The sequence below is a fragment of the Equus przewalskii genome, chromosome 20 (assembly GCF_037783145.1).
Source record: "Equus przewalskii isolate Varuska chromosome 20, EquPr2, whole genome shotgun sequence".
NCBI classification, from domain to species: domain Eukaryota; kingdom Metazoa; phylum Chordata; class Mammalia; order Perissodactyla; family Equidae; genus Equus; species Equus przewalskii.
In genome coordinates, this window is record NC_091850.1 from 15,605,592 (window position 1) to 15,632,328 (window position 26,737).

General features: G+C 41.2%; 2 long non-coding RNA genes across 3 annotated transcripts; one reads left to right on the plus strand and one right to left on the minus strand.

Moving 5' to 3' along the window:
• The first annotated feature begins 3,224 nt into the window (after positions 1-3,224).
• Positions 3,225-23,806, plus strand: LOC139077808 (uncharacterized). The gene is made up of 4 exons (XR_011530324.1): positions 3,225-3,314; positions 7,091-7,170; positions 17,784-17,850; positions 22,933-23,806. It is a non-coding gene; the product is annotated as an uncharacterized lncRNA (long non-coding RNA).
• Positions 4,124-15,776, minus strand: LOC103548209 (uncharacterized). 2 transcript variants are annotated; one of them, XR_544194.2, is made up of 3 exons: positions 15,583-15,776; positions 7,342-7,519; positions 4,124-7,249 (listed from the first exon to the last, which is right to left on the minus strand). It is a non-coding gene; the product is annotated as an uncharacterized lncRNA (long non-coding RNA). The 2 variants fall into 2 exon arrangements; XR_544195.2 differs by having other exon boundaries at positions 6,487-7,252.
• Positions 23,807-26,737: the final 2,931 nt, after the last annotated feature.

Below are 26,737 nucleotides of genomic sequence, written 5' to 3' on the forward strand. Positions count from 1 at the left end.
GAGCATCTGAATGAGAATGAGTGACTGTATGTTGGATCTCAGATCTTATTGTCAAGGGTCACAGCAGAGAGAAGCAACTCAAACGCTCTTTGAAATATTTGTCCATTATAGTGTTCACTCAAATGACTTCGGGTTTTAGGTCCTAAAATCTAGCTACAAAAAATATAAGGGAGTACTCCGATGTGGATATTAATTTAAAAATTGCTTGTTAGATTTTGGTGCAGAAGAGAAACTGAAAGTTCAAGATGACACTCTGAGTTTACTCAGCACCTTCATAGTATGGCACGGTCTGTCATAAAATCCTAGAAGGGGGATGAATACATCGCTTACATTTGGAAATAATCTTAAATTGCTGTGTTCAGCGTTCTCAGCAGATATTCACAGTTCTCCATGTTATCCTGTGTCTTGTGCCATAATCTCTGTGGTTGGCAGTGTGGGAGAATGGTGGTCGGCATGGGCTGAGTTAGAGAAGGCGGAACAGCCCCCGGCTCCTGCCTTTCCCAAGCTCTGTCTCAGATGTGTGGTGGATCCTAGGAAGCAGGGATGCACTAACTTGTTCATTGCTAGACTTTTAGTACTCCTGCAACTGAACTTCTAACAAATTTACGGAAGTAGTTTGTGCTTTAAATCTAAAGAATAGCAAAGTATACAAACGGAAGGCCCACCTTCCACCACCAGTCCTATCCTGAGGTGGATACTGTCAGGGCTGATATGTCCCTGCCGGACGGCTTGCTTTATATATAAACACAGTTAAAAAGAAATCCTGTATCTCCTTACCAAGGAGTCATAGCGATGTTTCAAAATTATATCACTTTATTCGTGGACACTAGTTCTTTTGTAGTATCTAAGTAGTTCAGTAACCCATTTAACTAATTCCATTGTTGGTGGACACTCAAAAGATATTTAAAGTTACGTGCTGTTACAGTGCTATGATCAGCTTTGAGCATATATCTTCATGCACTAGGAGAATGTCTATAGAGGAAAGTGCTGGACGTAGAGCTGCTGGTCAGAGATGTGACTTGGTGTTGCCACACTACTGACTTCACTCTGAAAAGGTGGTCGGTTTATATTCTCATCAATCGTGAGTCTCCATTTCACCCCCACCATACAGGGCAAATGAATTTTTGTTAATCTAATTGTTTTAAGTTGCATCTTTAAAAATTAACTTGAATGCCTCTTCTAGGACATTTGAATTCTTTGAATTTATCAATCATTTTTCAGTTTTTTAGATTGAAACTCTTAACAACATGTGGTGCGAATGTACTCAGGTTTAAGATATCTTTTCTACTTGGAGGTTTTATACAGAAAGTCAGTCACTGCTGTATTGATTCTGGGTGTTAAACTTACTTAGTTTTCCCTATAAAAAGATCATACGCATTCTTACTTTCTAGTTTTCGTGTTTATGGTTTTATTTACATGTTTCTTCCTTCTGAAATTTGTGTAGGGAGAGGTGGAGGTCTCGCAGACCCCCTTGTGTCCAGGGATGTCCGTGTGATGTTCTGTTCAATGAGGTATAAGTGAGAGTCTGCAAGCTTTCCAGAAAAGATCAGCTTTGGAACTAGGGCCTAATGTGTAGTAATAAAGAACAACATTGCTGGAGGGATGTAATAAAGAGGGCAAAGAAGAACGCTGCAATGAGCCGGGGTTCCTTAGGGCAGAGCTCAGCAAGCCTTTCCAGTGAAGGGCCAGGTAGTGGCTCTCTTAGGCTTCATGGGCCATGTGTTCTCTGTTGCAGCTACTCAAGTCAACCATTGTGGCATGAAACCAGCCATAGAGGAAACATAAACAATGGGCATAGCTGTACTCCAATACTGCTTTCTTCATGGGCACTAAAATTTGAATTTCATATAATTTTCACTTGTCACAAAACATCCTTTCACTTTCTTTTCAACCATTTAAGCAGGTGAAGACCATTCTTGAGTTGCACAGATGTTGATTGGCCCATCAGCCACAGTTTGCTAATGTCTGCCCAGGGTATCATTGAGCAGGTGGGCCACTGCCAGCAGCTGCCTCTTCTGACCTGTATGAGAAAATACATAACTATTTGTTTAGGCCGCTGTAGTTTTTTTGGTCATTTGCAGTCAAATGCATTCTTACCTGATAAGGGTCTAATTTTTTTCCATATAGCCAACTCTCCTGACCATTTATTGACTATTCAAACTTTTCCCCATTGATTTGAAACACCATTATCATTTTTCTGCTAAATGAGTCCTTTTCCTGCATTCCACTTCAGTCCACTGATCTTTGTCCATTTTCACATCAATATTATCAAGCTAATTCCTATAGTTTTAATGTATACCTAGGATTCTCGGAGGATTTACTCCGTACACTAAATTGTCTTATTAGTTCTTATGCATATTTTCCCCAGCTTATTTTTAGAACAAGGTTGAGATCCATAAACTCTGATTTGGATTAACATTGAGTTTATAGAGTAACTCGCAGAGAAAAGACATTATGATAAGTCCCACCCGTGAATATGATATAATTTTACATTTAATGAAGGACAAAAAGACCTGAATAAGTTTTCTCATTTTTTTTTCATTTGGCTATGGCTATTTGTACTGAGATGAATTCCTAGGTCCAGGGTACTGCTGTAATGTGAATGGGACTGTTAGCTGGGCTCACTTCTATGCCGTCATCACTCTCCATATTACTCTCCCCATTTAGTAACTAAAACCATGCAGACTTGGAGTTTGATTTTTTTGTCTAACACTGACGACAAACTCAGAGTTCAGTGATTTCTAGTTCCTTGGAAAGTTCCGCTGAGTAGCTTTTCTTCTTCTGTGTTTGGATTAGATGGAGTTAATAAACACCAGTGAGTCTCTAGACTTGATATCCTCACAAACAGCAAGATGGTGTTATGTGCAATTAACTATTGGAAAGCGGGTTGAATTGATTACTGAAGCCAAATCTGAGTGGTTTGGATCTGTGTATACTCTAAGCATCATGTTTCATAGCAGTGAGGAACCCAGGATGGAGATTCAAAATATGTTGAAGTGACATGTACAGACAGTTTCTAGAAGAAGATAAAGCAGAGGTAGTAAGTGCTAAGACCTGGGCAAGAGGAGACTGTCAGAGCTTCATCCTTGGAGCTTATGTGCCAACAGGGAAAATAGACTCGCGGTACTGGGACACGTGTTCTGAGGAGGCATGCTTGTGTGCTTTGGGACCACTTCTCAAAGGACATGAGGTCTGAGTGACAAGCAGCTGGCAAACCAAGTGAAAGAGGGTAGGGGAAGTGAGATGTTTCCCGGCCCGAACAAAGCAGCACCCACACTGGCCTAGGGAGAAGAGAGCAAGAGAACGGCATTCGGGTAAGTGCAGAAATCTCAGTGGAGCTGGAGAGTAGATTTGAGGTGGGAGGAATTGAGGTAAGTGGGGTGGGCAGATAAACCCTGGGGAAAGAAGGACTGTCCTGGGCAGAGCCCGTGGCATCGTATGTATTCAAATGTATTGCTTTTCTTCATGAAAGAACTCATAAGTCACAGGAAACGAGAGATCACTTCTCTGTGGTGACTTGTGCTAAAGTAATGGGTCCACTGGACTGCCAAGCCCTGCAATCTCACTCCCAGGCACATATTTCACCAAAAGATCTAGTGTGTAAAACCTCAAACTAGAAACTACCCAAATGCCCATCACCAGTGGTTGTGGTATATTCACACAGAGGAATATTCTGTCATAAGGACAAATAAAGTAGAACTGTCTGCAGCAGGAGTCGTGAATCCCACAGATGTGATCTCGAGGGGGAAAAGCCAGACGCAGAAGAGTACATACTATATGATTCCGTTTTTATAAAGAACAAAAATAGGCAAAACAGCACAAATACTATAAGATTCCACTTACATGAGGTACCTAGAATAGTCAGGTTCATAGAGATAGAAAGTGCCGGGGTCTAGCGGGAGGGGGACTAGGGAGAGATTGTTGAATGGGTACAGGGTTTCAGTTTGGGCTGATGACAAGGGTTCTAGAGATGGGGGGGGTGATGGTAGCACAACAGTGTGAACATGGAACTGTACACTTAAAAATGGTTAAGGTGGTAAATTTTATGTTATGTGTGTCTTACCACAATTAAACATAAAAAATATTTTTAAAAGCAAAACTAATTTGTTAGGATAATGGTTACCGTTAGCTGGAGGGGAGCATAAGGGGAGCTCTTGAGGCGTTGAGAATGTTCTTAATCGGGGCAGGGGTCTCCTAGGTATGTTCAGTTTGTGAAAATTCATCAAACTGTGTACTGATGTGCACTTTTGTCTGAATGTTCTACTTCCGTAAAAAGTTACCCTGGAAGAGAAAAGAAACAATGGGAAATCTTAAAGCGAATTAGTTTGTAATAGGTTACACTATTGAGTGCCAGGTGCAAGGCACTCTAATTCATTCCATCCTGTTAGAACTCTCTGAGGTCGGTGCTGCTTTTAGAAGAGGAAACTGAGGAAGAGCAGTTCATTGAGAAAAGGGTAGTCATCTATAGATTCGTAGTAGGTGATGTTTCAAATATCTCAGATCTTCTTGGTAAACATCTCTAGAGGTACATTGCTTTGCCTACTCAGTTTAAAGTTTTTCAATCTTTAGAAGAACTTCTAATTCTTAAAAAATAGGCCCAGTCTTAAATTGCATGTCTCTCAAGCAGAAGGGGAAACAAAGTTCTCTAATTTAAGCTCTAACCATAAACTTTCTCACTCATGTTAATTTGAGGGTCAGCTGGGATCACAGGATGGGTCCCAGCTCTAGATAGATAGTTCAAAGGCAATCAGAATAGACTTGTTTTTGTTTCGAGTGAATTTTTCAAAACTTGTAGTACCATGTAAATTTCTTAGGGAGTAAGGATCAAACTAGGAACTCATTTGAAAAAATTCGGTGCCTCAAAGCATATTGACAGACATTTAGGAAAAGGTACGCTTAAAAAATGCATATAATTTGCTGTCTTCTATTAAAATGTAATCTTTTTGTTCTTTCTTCATCACTACTTATTTTGCTAAGGGAAGAAACATTCTCATAAGTCTTTCCTTCTGGATTCTACTCCCTGTCTGTCTTCTGTACCCGCCCCTTTATTTCCATATTTATCTCTCTCAGCTATGTTTGTCCTCCTTGCTTAGTTCTACCGAACTTTGCAAGAACATCCCATTCACCTTCAGCCTGGGCCACATCCAGTTATGTCTGGCTGGCTGATCAGAACTCAGAGCAGCCATGGGTGGAATCCTGCTGTGCTGCAGACAGGCACGTGCCCTTGGCTGGCTGGCTGCTCTGGGCCCTGTTCTCTGTCACACCCCATCAGGTATTTGAGGCACCATCTTGCCCCAGGGATTGGGCCTGGTTAAAATAAACTGTGCAGAAACACTCTATTAGAGAGAGAGATTATCTGGGGAGTTTGGGAAAGAAGAAAAATGAGAGTCATCTTGGAAAAGATAAAGGAAAACAGTACAGGAAATGGGGAAGAGATGGGGGCAGAGGTTAGTTCTTATCGCAACCAAACTGGTGCTTCTTGCTCTGTATCATCTAAAATATCTCTTGTGACCAGCACTTTACAGGATATCTGTTGGTAACTGTCTCTTATTTCACAATCCTGAACTCAAGAGTGCTCATGAGAGAAGAATACAGTATCTATTGAAACGACTCTCACATGAAGCCCGTTGAGCTGTCCCCTAATTTTAGCTTTAATCTAGGCACGCTGACATATTTTAAATGGGGTGTCTGTGTGTAACCTCACCCACTGCAGACAAGCCATTCTCCTGCTCTGTGGAAATCGCCCATTTCCCATCCCTACTGTGTCTTTGGTCAACAGTTATAAACTCTCTCTCAGACAGCTGGTTGTGTATTAAAGTCTATTTATAACAGTCAACGGACAACTGCTTGTTTATGGGGAATTGTGGCAATTTTTCTTAGGAAGGACAATTGGGGCATTTCTTCCATGGTAGAGCGGGTTCAGCCGCTGGGCTCCACAAACATTGCCTCACTTGTCTTCTTACATTCTGTGGACTGAGGTTACCCTGGGCGCTAATGGTGAATTCAAACTCTGCACAGACTGCTGGTTCTTTAGTCAAGGTTCTTGGTGGCTGGACAATGGAAAAAATGGAACAATGATACTTTGTGAGGAACTAAGAAGTACAAAAGTACCCATAACTATGAGGAACAGCAGACTAGACCCAAAATCTGCAGTAGAGCTCATGGAACTCTAGATTATTATTTTTTTTCCTATGGCTCTACTTAAAATATGGCATATGATAATTTGTCAGCATTCAAAAAACTTCCTATTCTGGTGTATCTTGAGGTGCTTTTTTAATTTCAGAATTTTTTAAAAACTAGAACATAAAACTAAAATCTACTGGTTATGAATGGGCAGTGAAATAAATATGCTAATGGGAAAAAGTCCGTTTGGATTCCTAGGGAGTATCTTGCATAAGGTTTTTCTATTTGCTTTAACTTTAATGTGATGGCTTCCCCACTTCCCCAATTTTTGGAATGATAGAATGGGTAATGATATTTAATTTTAAAATAGGATTTATTAGGTTTTTAATATAAGAATATAGAAAAAAATTTATATGGGCTATATTCTCACTACCCAGATAACACTTGTTATATTAAAAAGAAACTGTTGCTAGTATGTGGTTAGAAAGTTTAATTGAGCAGCATTAAACTGAACATTAAATGAAAACTAAACACAACCATTATTTGTGATTATCAGTCCAGAAAAAGATTGCGTGTGTATGTGTATCCACAGACATGAATATATCTGTGTCCATGGAGGAGTTGTAAACAAGCGTATTTAAATACTACAGAGATCTGGTCCACCTCTTGGTTGCCTGGTTCTGATTCCAGTTTATTCCATGTCATCTCTAAGACTGAGTATATCTCGTTTGTTTTGCTGTATCTTCAGAGATGCTAATGATTACAATAAATAGATGATTTGAGTGGCTTTTAATAGTTATTAAGTTATATAATTTGTAAATTAGGATTTCAAAATTCTCAGTCACCTTGTTTTTCAAATCAATAAATTACCCCTAAGTGACTAGTTATTTAAGTTTAGATACGTTTGCTTAATTTAGTAACTTTCTGAAGCATTTTTTAACTCATTTTTCTGTGTATTTTTTTCAAGGCCAGTTTGGAAAAGAAGCAGCCTCGTGTCGCGGGAAGCATTTGTTCCAAATTCTGTGCTGGTCTGGGACTGCTCTCCAGGTCAGCCGGGTAGACCGCATCCGTTTTGTTGAGTCAGGGCTCTGTAAGACTTGGTCCTTAGACGTTTTTCTTTCAGTCTCTGCTGCAACAAAGGGTAAATTAATAATGAGGTGCAGACAAATCGAGCCAAAGAGCTTTCAAGGGGAGCAACGTCATGGTTTCAGTGCTTACGTTCTACTTTCGGTCTCTGATTCTTCTGGGGTGCAAAACCACAAAAACCTTCTGTAGAGGCTGGAATCGGTTTCAGATTGTTCAGACAAGATCATCATTCTTATTCCTGACTCTTACCAGAGGCAGAGCTGAAGGTTGAGATATTTAAAGCTTTTCTTGTGGCCACATAGATGCTAAACTGTCAGAGATGGGGAGAGAGAATAATCAATTCATCTCTAATGTAAACCCACAGAAAAGGGCTTTTCAGTGAAAAGTAGTAAAAGTTTTACATTGACCGATGCCTCTGTGAGCTATTTGAGGTGGAGATAAACAACTAAAAGGGGAAGATAAAGACTTAAATAGGTCAATAGAAGTATTTTCAGAATTGTATTCCATATGTGAATATAGAACACTCAGAGGGAGCAGTCAACAGAAACAGCAGTGGTGCATCATTTTAAGCAAAAGACCTAGATGCATTAGTTTAGGGCATATTTTAATATGGTTTTACTGGTGAATAAATCAGTGTGGTTTTCCCTTATAGCAGTTAGAAAGTCTGAGATTTTTAAGAACTGAACACTCTTTGAGCAATAAGATCCACATAATAAGAGTCTTCCACAGACTGTGCAATGTAACTTTTAGAAAACAGAAGCTACAGCTCCTCAGGGTCAGCCAGCCCTCAAGACACAAAATGACCCTCTATCCAGAAGAATGCACTCCTAAGAGGCCAGCAAAATTCCTGCCAGGCAATTTTAGGGGCAGGAAGGGCCTGGCAAGTCTTCTCTTCTTTATCCTTAAAAATCATTGATAAGAATAGGTTTCTAGGAACGATAAATGGTGATTTTGAGCATCTCTTTTCTTTTTTATTATTGAAACTGCAGAGCAGTTCCCCACGCTCACTGAAACAAAGGAATAGAACATGCTTTCACCAAAGCTTTCTAGGAAACTTTGAAAGGGGCAGGGGAAGGTGGATCACTCAGGAAAGTGTCTTAAGGTCACTGGTGACAGAGCAGAGAATCAATGAGAGAGAACAAACCCAGGACAAGAGCTGGAGGTGCTGCTGGAGGGAGAAGGAGTCCCTGGGGAGCTGAGGGGGTGGGGAAACCACCTGAGCGTCCATTAGGAAGCAGTGGGTGCTCCTGGCAACGTCAAGGGCGGTGCTTCTCCAAACTGGCTCAGTTGGGCCAAGTGGGGCCTGGGGCCACTCAGACATAGTACATTAGAATCTCTGTAGAGAAGGTTGCTCTATTTCAAATCCTCTCTGGATAATTTTAATGTGCAGCCATGAAATCAGCCTCTGAACAGGGAATGAATATATGTGGGGTATGAGGGAATGACTATTCCAGAAAAGCTCTAGTAAATTCCACCAGGAAAACCCTCTTAGGTCGTGACCTTGGGTAATGCTCCAGGTAAAGCCCACTTCATGGAGTTGTTGGGAAGATTATCCTTGTGGTTGAGCTCAGAGGTTTGGAATCAAACACAGTGGGTTCAAATCCTGGTTCACCCATTTACCAGATGTGTGTCCTTAGGCTAGTTGCTTCATCTGAGTAAGCCTCAGTTTCCCCATTTGTAAAATGTGGGTAAATAATACTTGTAGGGAGGATTCAGGTCTGTAACTGCCCTGAGCCTGCTGCTTGGCATATGGAAAGCAGGTAAAAATTGTAGCTGCCCTTCTTTTCTTCCCTTCCTCCTCCTGTTGTTGTTGTTATTTTATCTAATGCACAGCAAAATGCATAAAAACCTAAATGTTAACCTTTCTTCCCACTTCCAAACTCTTTGTTATTACCCATCATGGGACACTAACAGACTGTGGAACATTATTTTATTATGATATACATTCCATATAATGTATAATGCCTGCTGCCTTGATTTTTTTTCTCTTTCCTAAATTGAAATCTTTCTACACAATGTAGGCAAAATATGTTCAAGGACTAAAAGCTGGTTATCTGGGTGGAGTTCAAGCCAAATCAAATGTGACAACTTTTTCTGGAAAGAAACAGTAATGACATCACCACTACCTAGATATTAACTGAATGTGCTAAACACATCACATGGACAGCCCAGTTCAATGTGTACAGTATCCCTTTGAGGTCGTTAATAGAATTGCCTCTTTTTTTTGATAAAGAAATGGAGGTTTACAGAAGTTAAGTCATTTGCCCAAGGTCAGAGAGCCAGCATGAAGTGTGGGAGGAGGAATTCTAACTCGGGCAGGCTGGCTGGGTAGAGCTCTGCCTGTAACCTCTATGCTCAACAGGCTCTCTTGCTGTGAACTGAGTGTCAGGCTCAAGGTCCTCCAAGGCAGACCAGCTACGATAAGGGCAAAGGGAGCGCCAAGAAGCCTTTTCCTCAAAGTTGCTAAATACCAACTTTCCTCGTTTATGGATTACTACTTAGTGGCGCAGTTTTTACAATGTTGTTTTGGGACATGGTATGTATGCTCCTGTGGCTACATTATTTGTGTATATCTGCACATCTCTGCAAACCCCTATGTAAGAGGAGGGGTAAAAGGCAATGAGATGACCTGAGAAAAATGATATCAATTTTACGTTTTAAGATTTATTTTCTTTTGATTACAAAAATCAGAACACAAAGTAACGTGTATAGTATCCTAGCCTATTTTGAAATGTGCATTGACATATGGAAATCTGCTGAGGAAAATTAATCCTAAATGTTAACACTACAATGTTGACAGTGGCTATCTCTATAAGGTGGGCGAGGGTTGGCTATCACTTTATCTTTATGACCTTTTGTATTATCTGAATGTTTCTTTTTTTTCTTACAATGGGCATACGTTACTTTTATGATCAGAAAAATAAAAATACACGCCTACTGTAGAAAATTTGGAAAAATCCAGAGAAGTATAAAGAAGAAAATAGCAATCATCCCATTCCTACCACTCAGTTAAAAATGCTAACATTTTGGCAAATTTGCTTCCAATTATCTCTATACGTATGTATATTATGTGATCATACAGTATTTTACAGTTTTGGTAATTTGGGGGACTCAATTTCTTATTTTTGGATAATATATTGTAAGCATTTTATGACATTAAAAACTCAGGCATTACTTAAATAGCTATATAATAGATCATATATACAACTTACTTAACTATTATCCTATTTTTTTTCTACTCCTCTATAGTGATTATTAGTGATATATTAAACGTCTTTGTTTATGAATCTTGGTTCATCTTTCAGAATGTTTTCTAGATTTCTAGAATTACTGAATTAAAGTGAATGATAGTAATTTAGTTATCTATTGCTATGTAACAAACTGATCCAAAGCTGAGTGACTTAAAACAATTTATTATTCATGATTTTGCAGATTGGGAGGACTGAACTCAGCAGGTTTTGGTTGGGATCTCATGCGGTCACATGGAGACTGGGGCTGGAGCCATCTGAAGGCTTCCCTGGGCTGGGCATTCAACAGGGCTTCTTTAACGCACATCTGATGTCTCAGTGCTCCTCCACGTGGCCTCTCGCCAGTGAAGTGGCCTGGATTTCCTCCATAGCACTCAGGGCTCCAAGAGGTAGGGAGGGAAGCTGTCAGTCCCTTCAAGGCCGGGGCCCAGAGCTGGCACAATGTCACTTCACCACATTCTATTGCTTAGAGCAGTCACAGGCCAGCCTAGATTCAAGGGTATGGAGGAATAGATTCTACCTCGCGATGGAAGAGTGGCGTGTTCCTACAGGGAGGGTAGGAATTGATGGCGGCCATCTTTAGAGTCAAGCTACCACAGATCATTTTTGAAAATGTATTCAGGTATAATTTGGCACTGTTTTAAACAAACTTGTGAAGTGGCTGAATGCTTCTAAAATCCCATAGATAAAAATTTCTGTCAGAAGGAAATCTTACTCATACCCCTTGAAGGAGAATGAGTAAGGGAAGCAGGCCCATCAAGACTGGCTCTCTCAGCAGACCTAAATGAACAGCGAGGGCACTGCTGGGATGGAGTGCTAACTGGTAAGAGGTACTATCGAGTGACTTGTCATGCCTCAGGCCAACACTGAGATTTCCCGTTCTCTGGGGTTCAGCTCAGGCTGTCCCTGGCCAGTCCAGACCTCTAGGGCCAAACTGCAACCTGGGCAGAGGTGCTAGGAGAGGAAGAGTGTGGGGAATGCTGGCAGGACAGTGTCCTTGGGCAGCCCAAGAGGGACAAGGGCAAGTCATCGCTGGGAGGGATTTGAGACTGCTGTGAGGGGAAGGAAGAGGGAGGCTCAGGACAAGATGACTAATTGGAGACCTGTCTCCAACTCTGGCCTAAGATGCAGTGTATCTGCAGCGCTGGGCAGGTTATCATCTTGCTGCCTTTCTGGGAAGGGTTGTCATTTCACTTGGTGAGGACCCTCCATCCAACGACCAGAAATCTGAATTCTGCCCTGGTGGAACTGGACCACATAGTATTGCGAGGCCCTGAAATACTTCAGGAACAGGATAAAATGAGGACTCCTCCTTCATATGACTAAAATGGTCTTCACCCCTCTCAGATCATTCTTGAGCTTCTTCCTCCCCGCTGCACCTGCCCCTCACTGAACGATCCTTCCTCCATCCTTAGCTATCCCAAACCTCCACGGATACAGGGGACAATAGTGCTTAGGAGCATGGTTTCTGGAGCCCACTGCCCTGATTCAAATTCTGGTTTCACCACTTACTAGCTGTGACTTTTGGTAACTTACTTAGATTCTCTGCACCACCGCTCCATCATCTATAAAAGGGGGATTTAAAGATAGTCTGACCTCATTCCGTTGTTGTGAGCATTGAACGAGTGAACTCATGGAGAGTTTCTTAGAACTATGTGTGGCGCACAGTAAACACTTACAAAGCATTAGTTATTTTAACTTCATATCACTTTTTCTCAAACTGTCTATTTTTAGATTTTTTTGGGCTTTCACTATTAGAGCAGTTTATTTAATTTTTTTTGTGAGGAAGATTGTCACTGAGCTAACATCTGTGCCAATCTTCCTCTATTTTGTATGTGGGATGCCTCCACAGCATGGCTCATGAGTGGAACAGGTCTGTGCCTGGGATCCGAACCTGCAAACCTGGGCCACCAAAACAGAGCATGCAGAACTTTAACCATTCAGCCATGGGGCTCACCCCTAAAGCAGTTTATTTTTTTAAGAGCAGTTTTACATATTATTTTTTCAGAATAGTTTGATTCACAGCAAAATTGAGGGAAAGGTACAGAGATTTCCCATATGCCCCCTGCCCCTATACATGCAGAGCCACCCCCGTTATTAACATCCCCCACCAGAGTGGTACATCTGTTACAATCAATGAACCTACATCGATGCATCGTTATTGCCCAAAGTCCATGGTTTACATGAGTGTTCGTGCTTGGTGTTGTACATTCTGTGGGTTTTGACAAATGGATAAGCATCAGAGAGAATAGTTTTACTGCGCTAAGATCCTCTGTGCTCCGTTTGTATCACTTTCAATTACAGCTTGCCTCAGATTGTAGGTAATAGAAGACATTTCTTAGGTATGCTTTATTTCCTCTTCTGGTCAGTTTTAGTTAACTAAAGCTCTGTTAGTTTATGTGACTCGCACAACTTCACTTGTTCCACTGAGCCAAGCACAGCGCTTGGCAAAAGTAGACAGAACAATTGGTAGGATCGACGGGCGGATGAATGAGTGAGACCTGTGGATGGGTGTGAAGGACTCAAATTCACGTGAGAATTTTACTTCATTTTTTGTATTTTCCACATTTTCTCCTACCAGCTTATTTTTATAGTCAGAAATAAACGACTCCACAGGTGATTTTTGTGGCTTTTTAAAAGACCTTAAATGTGTTTTCTCTTCCCCATCCCCTGAACCAATTTTTAGCCCTGGTTCACATTTCAGCAATGAGCACCATGTTATCTGAGGCAGGAGGCACCGAATTTTCTGGTTAGTGTTCACTTGGGTAGTAGTTAAGGGCACAGACTCTGGAGCCATATGGATGAGTCCAAATCTCTATTCCTCCCTTCCTATCTGTATGAACCTGGGCAAGTTACTTACTTCTCTGGGCCTGCCTTGCCTCATCTGTAGAATGGGTGTGATGATGGCAACATGCTCATTGAGATTTGTGAGGATTACCTGAGTTAGCATACGTGGAATGCTTAGCCGGTGACTGGCACATCGTGCGTGCTCATGCGTGTCAGCTCTTGTGTCTGTCATACACAGAAGCTTGTTAGGACACCCAAGATCAGCACAGAGAAGTTTCTGTTCCAGTGAAGCACTGTTGAGGGTCTGTTTGTGCCCCGCCTTTTCATTGCCACACCCACACGTTGGCCTGAAGTATAATTCTGACAAAACAAGCTGCATTTTAAATTTTTATACAAGTCTTGCTTTAGGCTCCTACCTTTTAAGTTGAAGCTCTCTTGTAATAAACACAACCAGAAAATAATTAAAGACTTAAGGATTGGATTACAAGCTACACTGTGAAGGGGGAATCCGCTCACTCCCTCGATCCTCCTTTCACCTTTAACGGCAACATCAAAATGTAACAAGACCAGAATGCCAGTTTAGCCACTGCCGAAGAGTGTCCGGTCAGAGGTGGTCCAGGCGGGTCTTGTCACCTTAAATCCCAGCTCCTCTGGCGTGAGGTGTGAAAGTGTATGCGGTTGTAGGTATCACCCTCCCAGCCAAGGCACCAATCACTAACCCGTCATCGTTAGAGAAGCGTTCAGTGTTGTGACTTCTTCCAATCAAAGCCAAACCTGCAGTTCCATCCAAATTCAAACCTCTTTGGTTGTGATGATGCCTCTGTTAGCCTGAGGTTTCCTCAGTGTTCCTACACTGAGCAGGGTTTGATTTGGTCAGTAAACAAATCTCAACAAAATGATCCTATTTGCAAGAAATGGCTGATGTGTTCCGATACAAAGCAGACTTCATTCACTCAACAAACATTTTGAGCAGGTCCTGGGCTCTAGGTGCTGAGGTAGGTGTTGGGGATGAAGAGATGAACAGGCCAGTGAAGGTTTCTCTCTTCACGGAGCTTCCAGTGTGGCCAAGAGTCAGAGACTGACCTGTGAATCAGTACTGTCCAGTGCCTCAGCCCCGGGAGAGAACACAAAACGCCACCCCTTTGTCTTCTTGTAAAGCTCCAGGATTCTTCCTGTGGCACCGGGTCAAATCTCAGCTAGGAGCGTCTAAGCAACTCTCTCTAGCCTCTCCCCTCTTTATCAACCCCTCTTTCTGAATACTTCGTTGCCAGACTGGTTTCCTGTTCAAAATCTGGAGGAGGTGCCTTTTTGGTGGATGCATTAGTCCAGATTCTTCAGAGAAACAGAATCAATAGGATATATATATTACATGCATATGTATATGATTTATTATAAGGGATTGGCTCACATGGTTATAGAGGCTGAGAAGTCCCAGGATCTGCAGTTGGCAAGCCTTCAGACCCAGGAGAACTGATGGTATAGTTTCAGTCTGAGTCTGAAGGCAGGAGAAGATGGATGTCCCAGCTTGAGGCAGGTCAGGAATGAATTCTCTCTTTCTCTGCCTTTTGGTTCTATTCAGACCTCCGATGCATTGGATGAGGCCCACCACATTGGGAACGCCATCCGCTTTACCCAGTGTACTGATTCAGATGGTAATCTCACCCGGAAACACCCTCACAGAAACCCAGAATATTATTTAACCAAATATCTAGGCACCCTGTGCCCTGTAAATTAACATGTCAAATTAACTATCACAGTGGAGCTTAAGTCACATGCCCAAATTCTAGCTGCATGGGAGGCTGGGAAAATAAGGATCTGGCCTTTTAAGCTTATATGATGAGATGTGGGTTCTGTGTCTTAAGATGAGAGATTCCTCAAACCTGTAAAGGAAGGGTCAGATCCTGGGTGACTAAAAAGAATGACAAATGTTTCCTGCAGACTAGAACCCGGGTTTCCTGATTCCAGGTCTCACGTTTTCTTCACTACATCGTGGTTGCCAACTTTTTTTTCTTTACTTTCAAAAACAGGCTGGTGGGGTGAGAGAGCACTGAGAATTCCATTCTTCAGTGTGTATTTAATTATTTCTACACTGGAGCAAATGCCATGGGCTGATGTTTTTTTCATGGGAATTCAAGCCCCACTCTCTTTGGCAGAAAGTCCTAACTATTTTTGGAAGTTGGAAAAAAATTCAGAGAATCTGGTTCGCTTTTGGTCATGTACAGTAATGTTATTTTTATGTATCTAGGACAGTGACATGGTCAATGCTTATTTTTAATTGGCTTTCTTGGGACACAAGGATGGGCTAAGAGGTCAGGAGCAAGGCAGAAGAGTCACTCACCATTGGCTGGAATCCTGTCCTGTTGGTCTGTGCTCACTAGCGGAGGCCCTCTTCTGCCTCAGTGCCTGAGACTGCTTCTCTTCAGAGCCTACCAGGCCTCTCTCTGCTCGTCTCATTTCCTTCTATTCCAGCCAGAATGTTCTCTCAGGGTTGGCAGAAAGTCCTTTAGTCCAAGAATCAGGACACCTGCGTTTGAGCCGTAGCTCTGTCAGTTAATCACTGTGGATGTTGAGCAAGTTACTTATTTACTTGGAGTCTGTTTCTTTATCTGTGAAACGAAACCATTGGATTAGATAATCCCTAATCAGGGTGATTTTGGCTGCAAATCAGAATACCTAAGTGAAAATAAGGTACATGTTAGGTCAAAATCAAATTCTGGACTCAGGGTTATTCCATGGATGGATTCAACAGCTCAGTGATATAATCAAAGACACAGGCTCTTTTGTCTTACTGGGCCATCATCTTTAGTCTCCCAACGGTTGCAGATGGCTGCTGTAGTTCCAGGCGTCAAGAGTTTACCAGATCAAAGAAGAGCCGAAGGGCTTACTTCCTCGTGAGTCTTTTTATTAGGGAGGAAACGTTTCCTAGAAGACCCCAGCAGACTTCTCCTTAGGTCCCACGCCATAGTCCCAAAGGAAGGTGGGAAAAGGACTATCAGGCATTTGAAGCTTTCATAGTATGAGTCAGGCTCTATCAGTGAGAATGAAGACCAGCAAAATCCTTTCCATTCCCAACATTCTGCGATTCTTTGGTTCCTTGATGGTCTTCATCAGCGAATATGAGAATCAAGCTTTGGCACTGGTGCTTGAGTGTTGGGTCTTGTGTGACTTTGGATACAGTGGCCTCTTCTGATGAAAAGTTCATAGAGCAGATCTTGGCAATATTCTCCAGAACATTTTTCACAGAAGGAGTGATGAATTGCCTGTTTGTGGGGGTAATTTCCCTTTTTTAAATACAGAAACATCATATAGATCTACTCGTTATATGCTTCCTATGAAGTTGGTATTTTTGCCTAATTTGCCTTTTTCTATACTGCATCTTTTTCATGTGGCAATGTTGCAAGTATCCCATTTACCTTGATCATAGGTTGGGTTCTCTGGAAGCAGACACTGAGACAGGCATTAACACCTGTAGCTCTCTGTAGTGTAATTCTTCCACTGAGACTTGCCATCAATTCTACGTGGCACCTTTTCCTTATGACCGATACTTCCAACACCATAGTGCCTACAGATCCTGCGGCCCTACAGGCAGGGCTATGTTTACCATAGACCAGACCTGCTGTGGAGCCCTCCTCTGCTCTAGGCTGCACAGAAGTCTGGCAGCCTTCTGTCTCACCCAGTATACGGGCTGTTAAGTATCCCTAGATTTGGGATATGCTGTCTCCAGAAGCTCAAGAGGCTCACCAGGTATATGCTTCCCTCTTAATGGCGTAGCATGGTCCTGCCCCCTGGGAACTTGTCCAAACCTTGAGTCATGGGTCTGGATCTGAAACCTGGCTCAGGTCCAGAAACTGGGCAAGGACTGTGACTTTTTACTGGGAAGAGTGCCCTTGGCCTCCCAGTCATCTGTCCTTAACTTTTTCTGTTGGTACAAATTGAGTAGTACCCTGTCTGCCTTCCATTATTTTACTCCTTTGGATGCTGAATTCTCAGTTAGGCACCCTAGACTGCCACTTCAATCTTGCTGGTTCTTGCAATAATTGCAGACTACTGGCTTCTGGCAGTTAAGGGCTGCCACCTGGACTGTGTGCTTTGGGGTCCTGGCGTTCCCTTTGCTATCAGTAGACTCAGTTCTATAATGGCATCTCTTGCCCTGGTCAGCCCTGGCCTACAGAGAGGAGCCACCACTGAATTTTTTGCCCCTCTCACTAGTGTATACCTTATGGTTTGACAAATTGTGGGTCCTGTGGGCCTTCCTGTGGAACATAATCTTCTGGTGGATCTTCTGGCCAGGTATAGTATATCCATTCCAGCATGCCAACTTCCTTGAGCCTCTTAATCTCTTCATCCACTATCTACCACGGTAATTCTGGCATTTGAACTTCACTTAGCACGTCCGTCACTTTTTCCAAACTTCTGGGAGCCATTTGTAGTGTTGAGTTTGCACTATCTCCTGGGGTTCTCTCCAAGGTGCTAAGTCCTGTGTCTCAGAAAAACAATCCCAAGTCAATACACTATTCACCCTCCGATTTTATGTTCCAGCCTGCTTGATCAAGTACCTCAGAACCCAGTCCTACGTATCCTCCCCTGGACCGGCTGGTACATGCAGGTACGTCTTGCTGCTCCTTTGTGGTATAGTCCCTTAGAGTCCCTTTCCTCTCTTATAAGCATAGCACCAGGGAATGTGTGCGTGGCACAACTCCATGTCTCCCACAGTCCCTATTCCAGTTGTTTATTATCCTAAGTATCAAACACAAACAGTGATTTCTCTAGAAAAAAAAATGTTGCTGATATTTGCTAAGAGTCTTGGAGCTTCCGCTAAGGGACCATATTGGTCAGGATAGATTATACCTTGGTAACATAAACCACCCCATCTCTTTGGCTTCACAGAACAAAGATTTATTTCTTGTTCACCTCAGAGTCTAACTCAGGTCAGGTGGTTTTTCTCAGCAGGTCACCTCCAGGCTATGACTCAAGGATCCAGTCAAACTTCCCTCCTTTGACTATTGTATCTGGACATGTGGTGTCCCAGTCCCCACAAGGGAGAAAAGAATACTTGAGGATTGAGGGAGATGTTTTTAGTGACCAGAGTAACAAATGGCTTGAATACCTTCATCCATATTCCATTGGTTCCTTACTTGCAAAGGAACATGGGCAATGCATTCTTTCTGTGTGCTTAGAAAGAGACAGTGGTGTAGTGAACATATGGTGTTGTGTTTCCACAGAAACCAAACCCAAAATTCCATTTCCCTAAAAAAAAAAACCCAGCAACTTCCTCGATTTCACATTTGCATATACTTTTCTTGTTTTTAATTCAAGCTTCAAAGACATAACCCTTTGAATGCATTTAGTAATGATTGAGACATGGGGGGACCAGGTTCAATCTGAGTGTGTGTGTGAATGACCATCTCTGAGGGCATCCCAAAACAAAGTATAGGTTAATGGAATTATTTGTGTGTCCTCTCAACACCATTATTGTAGCCAGTTGAGAGTCTATTTCTTCTATCGAGGGTAAGACTCCCTGTCCGTCAAGGTCTAGTTCTAACTCTTCGTGTTCCGTAAAGCCTCGGTTACGTGCCTCCTGATGACTGCAGCTGATAGAGTCATTTGTGAGCATGTATGAGACTGTACCTCCTTTTGTACCCTCCAAAAATTACTGAGGAGGGGTGTACATTTCAAGCGGGTAGCCAGATACTCTATGGGTGTAGGTGAGGCAAACAAGGTTTGTACACTATTGATGTTTCTGTGACTTTTTTTTAACCCGTGGACTGGGAAAATGTAGGGATATTTGAGCTATATTTTTGTCTTTTTTGGTGTTTTGTTTTACTATTTTAAGTCTTTATGCTTTGTAGCATTGTGGTTAAGTTTTGGAATCAAAGAGGCGTGAGTTTGAGTCATAACTCAGGTGCTTAATATCTTTTGGTAAATTGTATACTCTTCCTGGGCCTCAGTTTCTTTGTTGGTAAAATGGGGATAATAATACCTATCCAAATAGTTGGGGAGAAAATAAGAAAATGTACATACAGTGCTTAGAACAGTATCTTCAACATAAGGCTTAACAATGACATATGCATTATAATTATCTTCCCACTTCTATTTTAGGATCCAATAAGGCAGGGACCAGGCCTATTCGTTTTTATATCCCTCACAGTGGCTAGGATAACGTCTTGAACATTATAGGCATTGAATAAATATTTGTTAAGATAAAATAATTTCAGTAGTGCTTTAATTTCCTTAGTAGAAATACCCTGTACAAATTCAAGACATACTAAGAATTAAATACTCTTTTTAGACCGTGCTTTTGATTCCCTATCAAAAGAATAAGCATTTTGGAAGTTGTTTGACAGCTGTATTTGGTTTTTATTGAGTCAGCTCTGGCTGCTTGCCGAATTCCCTTTGTGAACCTGTGGAAACATGATGCAAGATGGTGAGCCGGGGTTGGGGTGAATGGAGGGAAACCAATGACATCGATAGACGTACACCTGCATTTTGACCTCATTATCACAATGCCCCAATTAAGTACTAATTAGTTATCAATAATTCAAGTATCCATAATGAGCTAAATGCCTGGGCAGAAGAGAGAAGTTTGGTCCAATGACAAAGGTACAGATAAGTGATAGTAGAACCATTACTATTCCAATAAAAGCTTTCATCCAATATGCATGTTCTCTGCACCGCAGGGAGCTTCTTAATTTCATTTCTACCTTTAATTGAATGAAAACTTAAGAACACTGGACCTTGGGCTATGGTTTTGTTTGAATATATTTAGTACTATAAATCAAAATCCAACAGAAGCTCTTCTTACAGAACAAAGATGGGGGGAAAGTGCTACCGGGGTCACAGATCAATTCAAAGTAGCACTTTTTTTTATAAGTATTAAATTATAGAGCACTTTCTATAATAAAAGTATAGATCCAACAATCAAATTGAAAGAAGTTAAGAGTGCTGCTTCCAGGCATTAATTAAAGGTAGAATCTGCAGACTGCTGGACAGGGTAAAATAGGCTAGCGAATCAATACTTATTTATTTTTTTAAAAAGCACATATTTAGAACTTATTGTTCTAACTAAAAGCCACCATGGAAAAACTTTTCTAGTAAACTTTACTTATTTTCTTTCTTGTTGCTGACTGATATTTACTCAGTATTTACTGTCATTATCACTTTCCTAATTAACAGCCCAGATATTTTAAACAATAATGGATAAAAAATTATAGATTTACAATGGATAAATGTATTATGGATAAAAAACTGAAAACGATATTTTTGCTAGGGGTGTAGTGGGAGGTGGTGGTAGATAGGGAAGTGGGATATGAGCCTGTGTTTTGAAATCCCCCAGAACCACTGCCCTAAGAGAAAACACATCAGGCTGAGAGTAGTCAAATCTTATCTTTGTCCACTGATTTAAGAATAATAAGAACAAGAGTTTTAAAAATACATCACCAATTCACACCAAAAATAAAAAGTGCAAGGTTATACTATAAACATGAGTTATTGGAACCAAATCATGAGATGTTTATTTAAGATCTGGGGGTTACCCAATTTTGGGGTGCGAGGAGGCAAGGAGTGACTTAGTTCCTCTCTTGAAACTTCATTGTGACATTGGGACTGGAACGTGGAGGTGTGTGCTGAAAGGGATCTGGAAGGATGTTGCCAAAGTTCTGTCAACTAAGCTGCAGGGCCAGGGAGGGGGCTCCAATGACCTCTGGCATAACAATGTCCTCATTGGAAATGTCCAACTCACAGCTGACAGCAATCTCTGCCCAAGCTCCCTCTTGCCTGAGGCTATCTGGAATGCCAGATCCCAGGCCTCTCTTCCTTCCAGTGGCTCCTGGCATTTCCACTGCCTGCCAGATGTGGGAATCGGTCCCTGGCTCTCGATCACCTCAGTCAGGTCTGTCACTGAGATTCCTGAGTCCTTCCAGTCTCATCTCCCTGATTTCCCGCTGCATCTCCCGCCTCCCCACACTCATGGTTCCTAGCATCTCCCATGTGATGACGTACAAAGAAAGTAACACAATTTTTCCGATGAAAATGGCATTTTGACACATGACGTTTGATCTTCAGTCAAGAGTCTTCGTCCCGTAGGCCATCTGCTCAGTGACTGCACACTACAGAATTGCTTTTATCTCCAAAGAACCCATTTGTCACACAATGAATTTTTATGTGAGCTGTAGTCTACTCCCATGGTTCTCAAAGTGTGACCCACAGACCCCTGGGAATGCCTGAGACCTCTTCGACATCAAAATAATGTTGATAATCACATTAAGAGCTTACCTCTTTAGCTGCATTGGCATTTGCACTGATGGCACAAAAGCAATGGAGGGCAAAGCTGCTCATGCCTTAACGCAAATCAACGCAGTGGCACCAAATTGTCTGACTTGTCATTGTGTTTATTCTTCACCACTGTGCAGTTGGTACAATTTTTTAATATTTTGTGGGATGATACAGGAAGTCTGCTTCATGAAGGACTTCTGCAGCCAAAGTACATTGTTTTGAAAAAGAGAAGTTACGCAGTTGTTTTGAGTTAGAACGTTATTTTTGGAACACCATTTTTACTCGAAGAAATGACTGACAGACAAAAACCATGGATATTCAAATTTGGGTATTTGGCAAACATTTTCCCCAAAACGAACAAAGGGAAGCTGCCACTTTAAGGAAAACAACTGGCAATATTTTTGCCAATGTTAAAATCTGAGATTTCAAGCAAAAATTAAAATTCTAAAAATCTTGTGTTCATCACCATGAGCTTAACAGCTTTCTAATATTTAAAGATTTTTTTGAGATTAGTGTTATGTTAAATGTTACTGCATACTAGCATTGTTAATATTACACATTAACAAATGTAAATTTTATTGTATAAAGGAATGTGTCAACATTTGGAAGATTTCATCCCTTTAGAGAACTGACACATTCCGAATGACAATGCATAGTGTTACACTATAACATGGGTAAAAGATCTGCCAAAGGGCCCAAGACCAATGGGTTGTAATGGAACAGTATGAAAAGTTCACTGGTTTTAAATTCGACATTGCAACTAATCTTTTAAAAACTGTTATTTATTCAGTTTTGGTATAATATCAAAAAAGAATACCACAATTACCTGCAAAGGTTATGAAAATGTTCTTCTCTTTTCCAACTGCATATGCTCATGAGGGTGGGTCTTTCTCATATACTTCAACCAAAACAACATATCAGAACAGACTGAACGCAAAAGCGGGAGGACTCAGCTGTCTTCCATGAAGGCAGACATTAAAGAGAATGAGAAAAATGTAAAATAATGCCACTCTTTTCATTATTTTCTTTTTAAAGATTTTATTTTTCCTTTTTCTCCCCAATGCCCTCTGGTACCTAGTTGTATATATGTTTTTTAGTTGTGGGTCCTTCTGGTTGTGGCCTGTGGGATGCCACCTCAGCATGGCTTGATGAATGGTGCCATGTCAGCACCCAGGATCCAAACTGGGGAAACCCTGGGCCACTGAAGCAGAGCTCGAGAACTTAACCACTTGGCTATGGGGCTGATAGGCCCCTTTGCTATTTTTTTTTCGCTTTGGAAAGTATAGATTTTTTTTTGTTAAAATGTTATTTATGTTAGCATATAATGGATTTATTATTATTTTTGGTGGGGAAGATTTGCCCTGAGCTAACATCCATGCCAATCTTTCTCTACTTTGTATGTGGGATGCCTCCACAGCATGGCTGACGCGTGGAGTAGTTCAGCGCCCGGGATCCAAACCTGAGAACCTGGGCCACTGAAGAGGAGCACACAGAACCTTAATCACTCATCCGTGGGGCCGGCCTCAGGTTTATTATTTATTGAATGAATAAATATTTAAAATTTTTCTCAGTTTTAATTTCCAATACAGTAAATATTGATAGACATAACCTGCAACCTTTGGGGGTCTTCAATAATTTTCTTTTTTAAAGTTTGGCACCTGAACTAACAACTGTTGCCAATCTTCTTTTTTTTTTCCTGCTTTTTCTCCCCAAATTTCCGCAGTACATAGTTGTATATTTTAGTTGTGGGTCCTTCTAGCTGTGGCATGTGGGACACGGCCTCAGCATGGCCTAATGAGTGATGCCGTGTCTGTGCCTAGGATCTGAACTGGCAAAACCGTGGGCTGCTGAAGCAGAGTATACAAACTTAACCATTTGGCCATGGGGCCAGCCCCCTATTTTTTTTTTTTCTTTTGTGAGGAAGATTGACCCTGAGCTAACATCTGTTGCCAGTCTCCTCTTTTTGCTTGAGGAAGATTGTTGCTGAATTAAAATCTGTGCCAGTCTTCCTCTATTTTGTACGTGGGATACCACCACAGCATGGCTTGATGAGTGGTGTGTAGGTCCATGCCTGGGATCTGAACCTGCAAACTCTGGGTCACTGAAGTGGAGCACATGAACATAACCACTACACCACTGGGCCAGCTCTCAATAATTTTTAAGTGTGGAAAGTTCCCAAGACCAAAATATTTGACAAGCACCAGTCTATTAGAATAATTGGTTGAATTCTACAGGGTAATCATAAAGTCTGGAAATATGGCAAATATAAATAAATGACTTTTGTATTACGTTATGATATATTGATGTGTTTTTTTTTGTGTTGTCCCTCATTGGCAATGCATAGTTCAATGTTTTCTGCAAAATTGCAATGAACCTGCGCATTAATCCAGCATTTCCATCAATCTCTACACGTGCGTCTGAGATGAGTAGCCTCAGACGACTGGTAGCTCTGGTTTTCACTAAATAAACCTTTGCTTTTAGCATAACCCAAAAGAAGTAATCAAGGGAGTCCAATCTGTAAAACAAAAAATACCAGAATGTATTTATGTTCCATACTTAATGGCCATACTGTAGTTCTGATCCCACTCAGGATGCAGTCGTTAGCTTTGCTGTTTTCTCTCTCTGTTTGCGAGGGTAAAGAAGATAATTAAGAAAAATGTGCTTAAGGTCCTTATAATTAATCATTTTCATCAATGACATAATTGCCTTTTTCCTGTCTGACCCTTTGATAGAGTTTGATTTGTAGTGGCTAATTTTAAAAGAACCATCACTCACTTTTCTGTCTTTAGGAAGCCTCTTGGCCCCCTTTCTTAAGTCAAATATGCCTTTGTGCCTTCAGATCCTAAGAATATGTGCTATGTGAATCTATAAGAATAAGATAGCCATTTGGTCTCTGGCAAGCAAATCGCCTTTGAGTTACATTTTATTGAGAAATGTCTTTTTGAAATAGTGACTTTGTCAGTAGAAGTTGTAATTTAAGACTGCAAATGGGATTGAAATAGATTGGGCTTTCTCTTTTCTGACTTGATACTGTCCATATCCTTCAGCCCTTCCGTCCTTCCACCCACCCACACTATTTGCTCTCTGACGTTGGCACAGCAAATGGATAGATGATGCTTGAAGCAATGTGACCTCCTTTCGGGCTATTAATATTTCATATGTACATTGAGCCCTTCTATTCGCTGATGAAGTATCAAGCCCAGGAAGGAAGAGCCTAGTTTCTGTGGAGGGAAGTAAGTCATTTGGAAGGGAATTCAATTGCCTTAGAAATGAAAATGTCCTGATATTATCCAAACTCCAGCTTTTTATTTTCAGGCCTGCATTACAGCTAGCCATTCTGGGAAAAGAAAACTTAGCATATCCCTAGATTTTAGGGATAATGTTTCTGATGTTAACTACCCTAGGTAGCCAAACTGGACTGATTGATTCAATAGAAGCATTAGTGATCTTCCACTTAAATATTGCAGACTCTGCCAAATATAACGTATTTTTTCTTGACAGAAATTAGCTAGTAAGCCCATATGTTTCTAATGACTAGTCTAAATGAGAGTGAATAAAGACATTATTATTATTATTTTTTTTTAAAGATTTTATTTTTTCCTTTTTCTCCCCAAAGCCCCCCGGTACATAGTTGTGTATTCTTCGTTGTGGGTTCTTCTAGTTGTGGCATGTGGGACGCTGCCTCAGCGTGGTCTGACGAGCAGTGCTATGTCGGCGCCCAGGATTCGAACCAACGAAACACTGGGCCGCCTGCAGCGGAGCGCACGAACTTAACCACTCGGCCACGGGGCCAGCCCCCATTATTGAGGAGGATGCTTGCTATAAGAAAGGGGCATGCATGCTTCCAATTTCTCATAGTTCTATCAAGCAGTTTGGAGCAGCCCTGTTGGACACCATTTATGACTGGGATTAGCAATTACAATTAAAATTAGCACCTGAGCATCATGGTGAAGAACCGGATTCTGGAGTCAGACAATGTTACTTACTTTATGGCTTTGGAGGCGTTAAAAAATTTTCCGAGTCTCAGGTTTCTTAACTGTGAGTTTGAGACGATACCTATTTCACAGGGTTGTTGCATGGACTCAGGGAGATAATCCACACCGAGCGTGTAGCACAGGGCTTGGCACAGAGTTAGGGCACTGTAAAGTTTAGATGTAAGTATTATTATAATGGTTCTGTTTGGAAGAACAGGGTACAGATTCCAAAGAACCACTGACCTAGGATATGTGTCAAAATTTTCAGTTTGGATTAAAGGCAATTCATGCCTCTGAAATCACAGGCTGATGAAAGATTCGTGAATGCTGCAGACAAGCTTCTGATATCTAAAACTTTGCTGTATGTGATGAAACAAGGCCAGCAGTGCGATAATCTGCCTGAAATCTGCTTACTCTTAATCAACTATACTCATTTAGGGAACCCTACCATTTGATTCCAGAGAGTAGTGTTTTGGTGGTTAACTGGGGTTGGAGAGGATTTCTCCCTGTTTGAAAATGGGATAGATCACAGCTGTGCCAGTTCTGGGAGCACGATACCTCCTGAAGCTTTAATTCAGTTAGCTGCATGGGCACCTTGGGCCCACTAGACAGAACAGATTCTAAACAATTCTGGCGAGAAATCTTCTCCTAGTGGCTTTTTCAATTTTAGGCAATTAGTCCTTTTATAGTAGACGAAATTATTAGCTCCCAACCAGGGATTATCCTGGAATTTACAAAATAAAAAGAGCCTGTTTAAGGACCATAAAATTAAGTGAAGTATCTTGCCATCAGCGGAAATTTGTGCTATAGTAATTTTTATTTCAAAAGCATTGAGGGACGAGAGATTAATATGTCCCAAACTATGCCTTTTTACAGCTGAGTCCAAAGGTTCCAATTAGGATTTTTAAAGGAGATATAGCCTTTTTGAAATATTTTCAATAATGGTTAGGGTTTAATTGTTTATAATTTTGGTTTACGGTAGTGTTATCAAACAAATGATAAGATGATGAAATTTTCATTTAAGAGCAATCAAGTCTGGCTTCAGCCTTTTATCATCTAGAAGTACATAATTGAGAAGAAACTTTCAGATGAAAGATAATATATGCATTCTCTAGATTTTTGCTACTCAAAGTGTGTCTGTGGACTAGCAGCATTGGCATCAACTGGAAATTTGTTAGAAATAGAGAATCTGAAAAAGAAAAAAAAAGGAATGGAGAATCTCAGGTCCTTCCCCAGGCCAACTGAATC